We start from the raw sequence: 12901 nt of genomic DNA, 5'->3' as shown, positions 1-12901 counted from the left end.
ACGGGGGTGGCAGTGCCCCTTCGTGTTGTGCCTTCACCCACAGGGTTGCCTTCGAAGAGGGGTCCGGGCCTCGGGTCCTTCTCAAGAGCGGACCGGGGAATCGGGGGCGTTCGGCATGTGGCCCCACCCACGTGGCTCCTCTCGAATTTCCTCGTGAGACCGGCCTCACCCTGAGGGGCGCCGGGAAGGCCGGGAACCCCTTCCAGACCACGCAGGGGAATCGCCTCTCCTGTCGCGATCAGGAGGGGAGAAGGGGCTCAGAGGAAGCGGTGCCGGGACCCTCGGTGTTCCCCTCGGGGGACCCCGGCGTGTCGGGGGACTTTTGGGGGTCGCAGGAAGGCTGTCAGGGACCGTTTCGCCCTTCAGGGCGGAACAGGGCACTTCCCTTGAGACGCCGTCGCGGGCAAGGGCCTCATCTTGCCAAGAGGTGGGAACCACGTGGTTTTGCTCGAGTTGCGGCGGCATTCTCGAGTTACGACGGGGATCTCAGCCTTCCCCTGGCGTTGGCCCTGGGAAGCCCAATCTTCCCCTCGGGTTGCGAGGGAAAGCTGGGGGTTGCGCTGGAGTCACTGCGGGGCCGAAGAGACCTCACCTAGGCGTGTGTCCGGGACCTCATATTCCTCTCCAGGGAAGGCAGGGACCTCGGGGTTGCATTCCAGGCTCCCCCGGGGAGTCAGGCCTCGTCTCGAGGGGAAGCCAAGGACTCCGCTCTCCTCTCGAGTCGCGACGCGGGTCTCTTGGAGCCCCCTGAGCGGCCTCAAGGGAGTCCAGCCTCCTCTTCCGTTTGGAGAGAGGACCCGGGATTGCTCTCCAGGCCATGCAGGAAAAGAAGGCCCTCAGCTGGCGAGGACGGGGGCGTCTCAGGGGTTTCCTCGAGCTGCGGCGCCCGTGGGGGTTTTCTCCCGAGGCACGACGAGGATCTCAGGGAGCCTCTCGTGCGGCGCCAGGGAAGTCAGGTCTCCATGCGCGTGGCGAGGGGGAGCGCGTCCTGGCTCTCGAGTCACGGGAGGGGACTAGGGCCTCGAGACGCGTTGAAGAAGGACTCTCGAGGTCTTTCTCGGGGGGCGGCGGGAAACCCTCGTGTCCCTCGCCTTCTGCCGGGGACCTTAGGGAACTTCCCAGGGTGCCTCTGAGAGGCGAGGGATCCTGTGGAGGTGGCGGGGCCCCTCGGGACTCCGCTGGGTCTGGCGCAACGGAAGAGGGCCTCACCTCGAGGGGAGGCAGGAACCTCAGGCTTCCTCTCCGTTTCGGACTGCGACCGCAGGGTCCCTGCAGGGTTGGGACAGGAGAGTCAGGCCTCGTCTTGTCTGAGGAAGGGAACCCCGCTGGCCTCTCGAGTTGCTCAGGGGGTCTCAGGCCCCCCGTCGAGCTGTGTGTGGAACCCGCGGGTCTTTGCGGACGATGCACGGGGGTGGCAGTGCCCCTTCGTGTTGTGCCTTCACCCCCAGGGTTGCCTTCGAAGAGGGGTCCGGGCCTCGGGTCCTTCTCAAGAGCGGACCGGGGAATCGGGGGCGTTCGGCATGTGGCCCCACCCACGTGGCTCCTCTCGAATTTCCTCGTGAGACCGGCCTCACCCTGAGGGGCGCCGGGAAGGCCGGGAACCCCTTCCAGACCACGCAGGGGAATCGCCTCTCCTGTCGCGATCAGGAGGGGAGAAGGGGCTCAGAGGAAGCGGTGCCGGGACCCTCGGTGTTCCCCTCGGGGGACCCCGGCGTGTCGGGGGACTTTTGGGGGTCGCAGGAAGGCTGTCAGGGACCGTTTCGCCCTTCAGGGCGGAACAGGGCACTTCCCTTGAGACGCCGTCGCGGGCAAGGGCCTCATCTTGCCAAGAGGTGGGAACCACGTGGTTTTTCTCGAGTTGCGGCGGCATTCTCGAGTTACGACGGGGATCTCAGCCTTCCCCTGGCGTTGGCCCTGGGAAGCCCAATCTTCCCCTCGGGTTGCGAGGGAAAGCTGGGGGTTGCGCTGGAGTCACTGCGGGGCCGAAGAGACCTCACCTAGGCGTGTGTCCGGGACCTCATATTCCTCTCCAGGGAAGGCAGGGACCTCGGGGTTGCATTCCAGGCTCCCCCGGGGAGTCAGGCCTCGTCTCGAGGGGAAGCCAAGGACTCCGCTCTCCTCTCGAGTCGCGACGCGGGTCTCTTGGAGCCCCCTGAGCGGCCTCAAGGGAGTCCAGCCTCCTCTTCCGTTTGGAGAGAGGACCCGGGATTGCTCTCCAGGCCATGCAGGAAAAGAAGGCCCTCAGCTGGCGAGGACGGGGGCGTCTCAGGGGTTTCCTCGAGCTGCGGCGCCCGTGGGGGTTTTCTCCCGAGGCACGACGAGGATCTCAGGGAGCCTCTCGTGCGGCGCCAGGGAAGTCAGGTCTCCATGCGCGTGGCGAGGGGGAGCGCGTCCTGGCTCTCGAGTCACGGGAGGGGACTAGGGCCTCGAGACGCGTTGAAGAAGGACTCTCGAGGTCTTTCTCGGGGGGCGGCGGGAAACCCTCGTGTCCCTCGCCTTCTGCCGGGGACCTTAGGGAACTTCCCAGGGTGCCTCTGAGAGGCGAGGGATCCTGTGGAGGTGGCGGGGCCCCTCGGGACTCCGCTGGGTCTGGCGCAACGGAAGAGGGCCTCACCTCGAGGGGAGGCAGGAACCTCAGGCTTCCTCTCCGTTTCGGACTGCGACCGCAGGGTCCCTGCAGAGTTGGGACAGGAGAGTCAGGCCTCATCTTGTCTGAGGAAGGGAACCCCGCTGGCCTCTCGAGTTGCTCAGGGGGTCTCAGGCCCCCCGTCGAGCTGTGTGTGGAACCCGCGGGTCTTTGCGGACGATGCACGGGGGTGGCAGTGCCCCTTCGTGTTGTGCCTTCACCCACAGGGTTGCCTTCGAAGAGGGGTCCGGGCCTCGGGTCCTTCTCAAGAGCGGACCGGGGAATCGGGGGCGTTCGGCATGTGGCCCCACCCACGTGGCTCCTCTCGAATTTCCTCGTGAGACCGGCCTCACCCTGAGGGGCGCCGGGAAGGCCGGGATCCCCTTCCAGACCACGCAGGGGAATCGCCTCTCCTGTCGCGATCAGGAGGGGAGAAGGGGCTCAGAGGAAGCGGTGCCGGGAACCTCGGTGTTCCCCTCGGGGGACCCCGGCGTGTCGGGGGACTTTTGGGGGTCGCAGGAAGGCTGTCAGGGACCGTTTCGCCTTCAGGGCGGAACAGGGCACTTCCCTTGAGACGCCGTCGCGGGCAAGGGCCTCATCTTGCCAAGAGGTGGGAACCACGTGGTTTTTCTCGAGTTGCGGCGGCATTCTCGAGTTACGACGGGGATCTCAGCCTTCCCCTGGCGTTGGCCCTGGGAAGCCCAATCTTCCCCTCGGGTTGCGAGGGAAAGCTGGGGGTTGCGCTCGAGTCACTGCGGGGCCGAAGAGACCTCACCTAGGCGTGTGTCCGGGACCTCATATTCCTCTCCAGGGAAGGCAGGGACCTCGGGGTTGCATTTCCAGCCTCCCCCGGGGAGTCAGGCCTCGTCTCGAGGGGAAGCCAAGGACTCCGCTCTCCTCTCGAGTCGCGACGCGGGTCTCTTGGAGCCCCCTGAGCGGCCTCAAGGGAGTCCAGCCTCCTCTTCCGTTTGGAGAGAGGACCCGGGATTGCTCTCCAGGCCATGCAGGAAAAGAAGGCCCTCAGCTGGCGAGGACGGGGGCGTCTCAGGGGTTTCCTCGAGCTGCGGCGCCCGTGGGGGTTTTCTCCCGAGGCACGACGAGGATCTCAGGGAGCCTCTCGTGCGGCGCCAGGGAAGTCAGGTCTCCATGCGCGTGGCGAGGGGGAGCGCGTCCTGGCTCTCGAGTCACGGGAGGGGACTAGGGCCTCGAGACGCGTTGAAGAAGGACTCTCGAGGTCTTTCTCGGGGGGCGGCGGGAAACCCTCGTGTCCCTCGCCTTCTGCCGGGGACCTTAGGGAACTTCCCAGGGTGCCTCTGAGAGGCGAGGGATCCTGTGGAGGTGGCGGGGCCCCTCGGGACTCCGCTGGGTCTGGCGCAACGGAAGAGGGCCTCACCTCGAGGGGAGGCAGGAACCTCAGGCTTCCTCTCCGTTTCGGACTGCGACCGCAGGGTCCCTGCAGAGTTGGGACAGGAGAGTCAGGCCTCGTCTTGTCTGAGGAAGGGAACCCCGCTGGCCTCTCGAGTTGCTCAGGGGGTCTCAGGCCCCCCGTCGAGCTGTGTGTGGAACCCGCGGGTCTTTGCGGACGATGCACGGGGGTGGCAGTGCCCCTTCGTGTTGTGCCTTCACCCACAGGGTTGCCTTCGAAGAGGGGTCCGGGCCTCGGGTCCTTCTCAAGAGCGGACCGGGGAATCGGGGGCGTTCGGCATGTGGCCCCACCCACGTGGCTCCTCTCGAATTTCCTCGTGAGACCGGCCTCACCCTGAGGGGCGCCGGGAAGGCCGGGAACCCCTTCCAGACCACGCAGGGGAATCGCCTCTCCTGTCGCGATCAGGAGGGGAGAAGGGGCTCAGAGGAAGCGGTGCCGGGACCCTCGGTGTTCCCCTCGGGGGACCCCGGCGTGTCGGGGGACTTTTGGGGGTCGCAGGAAGGCTGTCAGGGACCGTTTCGCCCTTCAGGGCGGAACAGGGCACTTCCCTTGAGACGCCGTCGCGGGCAAGGGCCTCATCTTGCCAAGAGGTGGGAACCACGTGGTTTTTCTCGAGTTGCGGCGGCATTCTCGAGTTACGACGGGGATCTCAGCCTTCCCCTGGCGTTGGCCCTGGGAAGCCCAATCTTCCCCTCGGGTTGCGAGGGAAAGCTGGGGGTTGCGCTGGAGTCACTGCGGGGCCGAAGAGACCTCACCTAGGCGTGTGTCCGGGACCTCATATTCCTCTCCAGGGAAGGCAGGGACCTCGGGGTTGCATTCCAGGCTCCCCCGGGGAGTCAGGCCTCGTCTCGAGGGGAAGCCAAGGACTCCGCTCTCCTCTCGAGTCGCGACGCGGGTCTCTTGGAGCCCCCTGAGCGGCCTCAAGGGAGTCCAGCCTCCTCTTCCGTTTGGAGAGAGGACCCGGGATTGCTCTCCAGGCCATGCAGGAAAAGAAGGCCCTCAGCTGGCGAGGACGGGGGCGTCTCAGGGGTTTCCTCGAGCTGCGGCGCCCGTGGGGGTTTTCTCCCGAGGCACGACGAGGATCTCAGGGAGCCTCTCGTGCGGCGCCAGGGAAGTCAGGTCTCCATGCGCGTGGCGAGGGGGAGCGCGTCCTGGCTCTCGAGTCACGGGAGGGGACTAGGGCCTCGAGACGCGTTGAAGAAGGACTCTCGAGGTCTTTGTCGGGGGGCGGCGGGAAACCCTCGTGTCCCTCGCCTTCTGCCGGGGACCTTAGGGAACTTCCCAGGGTGCCTCTGAGAGGCGAGGGATCCTGTGGAGGTGGCGGGGCCCCTCGGGACTCCGCTGGGTCTGGCGCAACGGAAGAGGGCCTCACCTCGAGGGGAGGCAGGAACCTCAGGCTTCCTCTCCGTTTCGGACTGCGACCGCAGGGTCCCTGCAGGGTTGGGACAGGAGAGTCAGGCCTCGTCTTGTCTGAGGAAGGGAACCCCGCTGGCCTCTCGAGTTGCTCAGGGGGTCTCAGGCCCCCCGTCGAGCTGTGTGTGGAACCCGCGGGTCTTTGCGGACGATGCACGGGGGTGGCAGTGCCCCTTCGTGTTGTGCCTTCACCCCCAGGGTTGCCTTCGAAGAGGGGTCCGGGCCTCGGGTCCTTCTCAAGAGCGGACCGGGGAATCGGGGGCGTTCGGCATGTGGCCCCACCCACGTGGCTCCTCTCGAATTTCCTCGTGAGACCGGCCTCACCCTGAGGGGCGCCGGGAAGGCCGGGAACCCCTTCCAGACCACGCAGGGGAATCGCCTCTCCTGTCGCGATCAGGAGGGGAGAAGGGGCTCAGAGGAAGCGGTGCCGGGACCCTCAGTGTTCCCCTCGGGGGACCCCGGCGTGTCGGGGGACTTTTGGGGGTCGCAGGAAGGCTGTCAGGGACCGTTTCTCCCTTCAGGGCGGAACAGGGCACTTCCCTTGAGACGCCGTCGCGGGCAAGGGCCTCATCTTGCCAAGAGGTGGGAACCACGTGGTTTTTCTCGAGTTGCGGCGGCATTCTCGAGTTACGATGGGGATCTCAGCCTTCCCCTGGCGTTGGCCCTGGGAAGCCCAATCTTCCCTCGGGTTGCGAGGGAAAGCTGGGGGTTGCGCTCGAGTCACTGCAGGGCCGAAGAGACCTCACCTAGGCGTGTGTCCGGGACCTCATATTCCTCTCCAGGGAAGGCAGGGACCTCGGGGTTGCATTCCAGGCTCCCCCGGGGAGTCAGGCCTCGTCTCGAGGGGAAGCCAAGGACTCCGCTCTCCTCTCGAGTCGCGACGCGGGTCTCTTGGAGCCCCCTGAGCGGCCTCAAGGGAGTCCAGCCTCCTCTTCCGTTTGGAGAGAGGACCCGGGATTGCTCTCCAGGCCATGCAGGAAAAGAAGGCCCTCAGCTGGCGAGGACGGGGGCGTCTCAGGGGTTTCCTCGAGCTGCGGCGCCCGTGGGGGTTTTCTCCCGAGGCACGACGAGGATCTCAGGGAGCCTCTCGTGCGGCGCCAGGGAAGTCAGGTCTCCATGCGCGTGGCGAGGGGGAGCGCGTCCTGGCTCTCGAGTCACGGGAGGGGACTAGGGCCTCGAGACGCGTTGAAGAAGGACTCTCGAGGTCTTTCTCGGGGGGCGGCGGGAAACCCTCGTGTCCCTCGCCTTCTGCCGGGGACCTTAGGGAACTTCCCAGGGTGCCTCTGAGAGGCGAGGGATCCTGTGGAGGTGGCGGGGCCCCTCGGGACTCCGCTGGGTCTGGCGCAACGGAAGAGGGCCTCACCTCGAGGGGAGGCAGGAACCTCAGGCTTCCTCTCCGTTTCGGACTGCGACCGCAGGGTCCCTGCAGAGTTGGGACAGGAGAGTCAGGCCTCGTCTTGTCTGAGGAAGGGAACCCCGCTGGCCTCTCGAGTTGCTCAGGGGGTCTCAGGCCCCCCGTCGAGCTGTGTGTGGAACCCGCGGGTCTTTGCGGACGATGCACGGGGGTGGCAGTGCCCCTTCGTGTTGTGCCTTCACCCACAGGGTTGCCTTCGAAGAGGGGTCCGGGCCTCGGGTCCTTCTCAAGTGCGGACCGGGGAATCGGGGGCGTTCGGCATGTGGCCCCACCCACGTGGCTCCTCTTGAATTTCCTCGTGAGACCGGCCTCACCCTGAGGGGCGCCGGGAAGGCCGGGATCCCCTTCCAGACCACGCAGGGGAATCGCCTCTCCTGTCGCGATCAGGAGGGGAGAAGGGGCTCAGAGGAAGCGGTGCCGGGAACCTCGGTGTTCCCCTCGGGGGACCCCGGCGTGTCGGGGGACTTTTGGGGGTCGCAGGAAGGCTGTCAGGGACCGTTTCGCCCTTCAGGGCGGAACAGGGCACTTCCCTTGAGACGCCGTCGCGGGCAAGGGCCTCATCTTGCCAAGAGGTGGGAACCACGTGGTTTTTCCTCGAGTTGCGGCGGCATTCTCGAGTTACGACGGGGATCTCAGCCTTCCCCTGGCGTTGGCCCTGGGAAGCCCAATCTTCCCCTCGGGTTGCGAGGGAAAGCTGGGGGTTGCGCTCGAGTCACTGCGGGGCCGAAGAGACCTCACCTAGGCGTGTGTCCGGGACCTCATATTCCTCTCCAGGGAAGGCAGGGACCTCGGGGTTGCATTCCAGCCTCCCCCGGGGAGTCAGGCCTCGTCTCGAGGGGAAGCCAAGGACTCCGCTCTCCTCTCGAGTCGCGACGCGGGTCTCTTGGAGCCCCCTGAGCGGCCTCAAGGGAGTCCAGCCTCCTCTTCCGTTTGGAGAGAGGACCCGGGATTGCTCTCCAGGCCATGCAGGAAAAGAAGGCCCTCAGCTGGCGAGGACGGGGGCGTCTCAGGGGTTTCCTCGAGCTGCGGCGCCCGTGGGGGTTTTCTCCCGAGGCACGACGAGGATCTCAGGGAGCCTCTCGTGCGGCGCCAGGGAAGTCAGGTCTCCATGCGCGTGGCGAGGGGGAGCGCGTCCTGGCTCTCGAGTCACGGGAGGGGACTAGGGCCTCGAGACGCGTTGAAGAAGGACTCTCGAGGTCTTTCTCGGGGGCGGCGGGAAACCCTCGTGTCCCTCGCCTTCTGCCGGGGACCTTAGGGAACTTCCCAGGGTGCCTCTGAGAGGCGAGGGATCCTGTGGAGGTGGCGGGGCCCCTCGGGACTCCGCTGGGTCTGGCGCAACGGAAGAGGGCCTCACCTCGAGGGGAGGCAGGAACCTCAGGCTTCCTCTCCGTTTCGGACTGCGACTGCAGGGTCCCTGCAGAGTTGGGACAGGAGAGTCAGGCCTCGTCTTGTCTGAGGAAGGGAACCCCGCTGGCCTCTCGAGTTGCTCAGGGGGTCTCAGGCCCCCCGTCGAGCTGTGTGTGGAACCCGCGGGTCTTTGCGGACGATGCACGGGGGTGGCAGTGCCCCTTCGTGTTGTGCCTTCACCCACAGGGTTGCCTTCGAAGAGGGGTCCGGGCCTCGGGTCCTTCTCAAGAGCGGACCGGGGAATCGAGGGCGTTCGGCATGTGGCCCCACCCACGTGGCTCCTCTCGAATTTCCTCGTGAGACCGGCCTCACCCTGAGGGGGCGCCGGGAAGGCCGGGAACCCCTTCCAGACCACGCAGGGGAATCGCCTCTCCTGTCGCGATCAGGAGGGGAGAAGGGGCTCAGAGGAAGCGGTGCCGGGACCCTCGGTGTTCCCCTCGGGGGACCCCGGCGTGTCGGGGGACTTTTGGGGGTCGCAGGAAGGCTGTCAGGGACCGTTTCGCCCTTCAGGGCGGAACAGGGCACTTCCCTTGAGACGCCGTCGCGGGCAAGGGCCTCATCTTGCCAAGAGGTGGGAACCACGTGGTTTTGCTCGAGTTGCGGCGGCATTCTCGAGTTACGACGGGGATCTCAGCCTTCCCCTGGCGTTGGCCCTGGGAAGCCCAATCTTCCCCTCGGGTTGCGAGGGAAAGCTGGGGGTTGCGCTGGAGTCACTGCGGGGCCGAAGAGACCTCACCTAGGCGTGTGTCCGGGACCTCATATTCCTCTCCAGGGAAGGCAGGGACCTCGGGGTTGCATTCCAGGCTCCCCCGGGGAGTCAGGCCTCGTCTCGAGGGGAAGCCAAGGACTCCGCTCTCCTCTCGAGTCGCGACGCGGGTCTCTTGGAGCCCCCTGAGCGGCCTCAAGGGAGTCCAGCCTCCTCTTCCGTTTGGAGAGAGGACCCGGGATTGCTCTCCAGGCCATGCAGGAAAAGAAGGCCCTCAGCTGGCGAGGACGGGGGCGTCTCAGGGGTTTCCTCGAGCTGCGGCGCCCGTGGGGGTTTTCTCCCGAGGCACGACGAGGATCTCAGGGAGCCTCTCGTGCGGCGCCAGGGAAGTCAGGTCTCCATGCGCGTGGCGAGGGGGAGCGCGTCCTGGCTCTCGAGTCACGGGAGGGGACTAGGGCCTCGAGACGCGTTGAAGAAGGACTCTCGAGGTCTTTCTCGGGGGGCGGCGGGAAACCCTCGTGTCCCTCGCCTTCTGCCGGGGACCTTAGGGAACTTCCCAGGGTGCCTCTGAGAGGCGAGGGATCCTGTGGAGGTGGCGGGGCCCCTCGGGACTCCGCTGGGTCTGGCGCAACGGAAGAGGGCCTCACCTCGAGGGGAGGCAGGAACCTCAGGCTTCCTCTCCGTTTCGGACTGCGACCGCAGGGTCCCTGCAGGGTTGGGACAGGAGAGTCAGGCCTCGTCTTGTCTGAGGAAGGGAACCCCGCTGGCCTCTCGAGTTGCTCAGGGGGTCTCAGGCCCCCCGTCGAGCTGTGTGTGGAACCCGCGGGTCTTTGCGGACGATGCACGGGGGTGGCAGTGCCCCTTCGTGTTGTGCCTTCACCCCCAGGGTTGCCTTCGAAGAGGGGTCCGGGCCTCGGGTCCTTCTCAAGAGCGGACCGGGGAATCGGGGGCGTTCGGCATGTGGCCCCACCCACGTGGCTCCTCTCGAATTTCCTCGTGAGACCGGCCTCACCCTGAGGGGCGCCGGGAAGGCCGGGAACCCCTTCCAGACCACGCAGGGGAATCGCCTCTCCTGTCGCGATCAGGAGGGGAGAAGGGGCTCAGAGGAAGCGGTGCCGGGACCCTCAGTGTTCCCCTCGGGGGACCCCGGCGTGTCGGGGGACTTTTGGGGGTCGCAGGAAGGCTGTCAGGGACCGTTTCTCCCTTCAGGGCGGAACAGGGCACTTCCCTTGAGACGCCGTCGCGGGCAAGGGCCTCATCTTGCCAAGAGGTGGGAACCACGTGGTTTTTCTCGAGTTGCGGCGGCATTCTCGAGTTACGATGGGGATCTCAGCCTTCCCCTGGCGTTGGCCCTGGGAAGCCCAATCTTCCCCTCGGGTTGCGAGGGAAAGCTGGGGGTTGCGCTCGAGTCACTGCAGGGCCGAAGAGACCTCACCTAGGCGTGTGTCCGGGACCTCATATTCCTCTCCAGGGAAGGCAGGGACCTCGGGGTTGCATTCCAGGCTCCCCCGGGGAGTCAGGCCTCGTCTCGAGGGGAAGCCAAGGACTCCGCTCTCCTCTCGAGTCGCGACGCGGGTCTCTTGGAGCCCCCTGAGCGGCCTCAAGGGAGTCCAGCCTCCTCTTCCGTTTGGAGAGAGGACCCGGGATTGCTCTCCAGGCCATGCAGGAAAAGAAGGCCCTCAGCTGGCGAGGACGGGGGCGTCTCAGGGGTTTCCTCGAGCTGCGGCGCCCGTGGGGGTTTTCTCCCGAGGCACGACGAGGATCTCAGGGAGCCTCTCGTGCGGCGCCAGGGAAGTCAGGTCTCCATGCGCGTGGCGAGGGGGAGCGCGTCCTGGCTCTCGAGTCACGGGAGGGGACTAGGGCCTCGAGACGCGTTGAAGAAGGACTCTCGAGGTCTTTCTCGGGGGGCGGCGGGAAACCCTCGTGTCCCTCGCCTTCTGCCGGGGACCTTAGGGAACTTCCCAGGGTGCCTCTGAGAGGCGAGGGATCCTGTGGAGGTGGCGGGGCCCCTCGGGACTCCGCTGGGTCTGGCGCAACGGAAGAGGGCCTCACCTCGAGGGGAGGCAGGAACCTCAGGCTTCCTCTCCGTTTCGGACTGCGACCGCAGGGTCCCTGCAGAGTTGGGACAGGAGAGTCAGGCCTCGTCTTGTCTGAGGAAGGGAACCCCGCTGGCCTCTCGAGTTGCTCAGGGGGTCTCAGGCCCCCGTCGAGCTGTGTGTGGAACCCGCGGGTCTTTGCGGACGATGCACGGGGGTGGCAGTGCCCCTTCGTGTTGTGCCTTCACCCACAGGGTTGCCTTCGAAGAGGGGTCCGGGCCTCGGGTCCTTCTCAAGAGCGGACCGGGGAATCGGGGGCGTTCGGCATGTGGCCCCACCCACGTGGCTCCTCTCGAATTTCCTCGTGAGACCGGCCTCACCCTGAGGGGCGCCGGGAAGGCCGGGAACCCCTTCCAGACCACGCAGGGGAATCGCCTCTCCTGTCGCGATCAGGAGGGGAGAAGGGGCTCAGAGGAAGCGGTGCCGGGACCCTCGGTGTTCCCCTCGGGGGACCCCGGCGTGTCGGGGGACTTTTGGGGGTCGCAGGAAGGCTGTCAGGGACCGTTTCGCCCTTCAGGGCGGAACAGGGCACTTCCCTTGAGACGCCGTCGCGGGCAAGGGCCTCATCTTGCCAAGAGGTGGGAACCACGTGGTTTTGCTCGAGTTGCGGCGGCATTCTCGAGTTACGACGGGGATCTCAGCCTTCCCCTGGCGTTGGCCCTGGGAAGCCCAATCTTCCCCTCGGGTTGCGAGGGAAAGCTGGGGGTTGCGCTCGAGTCACTGCGGGGCCGAAGAGACCTCACCTAGGCGTGTGTCCGGGACCTCATATTCCTCTCCAGGGAAGGCAGGGACCTCGGGGTTGCATTCCAGGCTCCCCCGGGGAGTCAGGCCTCGTCTCGAGGGGAAGCCAAGGACTCCGCTCTCCTCTCGAGTCGCGACGCGGGTCTCTTGGAGCCCCCTGAGCGGCCTCAAGGGAGTCCAGCCTCCTCTTCCGTTTGGAGAGAGGACCCGGGATTGCTCTCCAGGCCATGCAGGAAAAGAAGGCCCTCAGCTGGCGAGGACGGGGGCGTCTCAGGGGTTTCCTCGAGCTGCGGCGCCCGTGGGGGTTTTCTCCCGAGGCACGACGAGGATCTCAGGGAGCCTCTCGTGCGGCGCCAGGGAAGTCAGGTCTCCATGCGCGTGGCGAGGGGGAGCGCGTCCTGGCTCTCGAGTCACGGGAGGGGACTAGGGCCTCGAGACGCGTTGAAGAAGGACTCTCGAGGTCTTTCTCGGGGGGCGGCGGGAAACCCTCGTGTCCCTCGCCTTCTGCCGGGGACCTTAGGGAACTTCCCAGGGTGCCTCTGAGAGGCGAGGGATCCTGTGGAGGTGGCGGGGCCCCTCGGGACTCCGCTGGGTCTGGCGCAACGGAAGAGGGCCTCACCTCGAGGGGAGGCAGGAACCTCAGGCTTCCTCTCCGTTTCGGACTGCGACCGCAGGGTCCCTGCAGGGTTGGGACAGGAGAGTCAGGCCTCGTCTTGTCTGAGGAAGGGAACCCCGCTGGCCTCTCGAGTTGCTCAGGGGGTCTCAGGCCCCCGTCGAGCTGTGTGTGGAACCCGCGGGTCTTTGCGGACGATGCACGGGGGTGGCAGTGCCCCTTCGTGTTGTGCCTTCACCCACAGGGTTGCCTTCGAAGAGGGGTCCGGGCCTCGGGTCCTTCTCAAGAGCGGACCGGGGAATCGGGGGCGTTCGGCATGTGGCCCCACCCACGTGGCTCCTCTCGAATTTCCTCGTGAGACCGGCCTCACCCTGAGGGGCGCCGGGAAGGCCGGGAACCCCTTCCAGACCACGCAGGGGAATCGCCTCTCCTGTCGCGATCAGGAGGGGAGAAGGGGCT

This window comes from Bubalus kerabau, chromosome 13 (assembly GCF_029407905.1).
Source record: "Bubalus kerabau isolate K-KA32 ecotype Philippines breed swamp buffalo chromosome 13, PCC_UOA_SB_1v2, whole genome shotgun sequence".
NCBI classification, from domain to species: domain Eukaryota; kingdom Metazoa; phylum Chordata; class Mammalia; order Artiodactyla; family Bovidae; genus Bubalus; species Bubalus kerabau.
Note: the sequence above shows the minus strand (reverse complement) of the source record.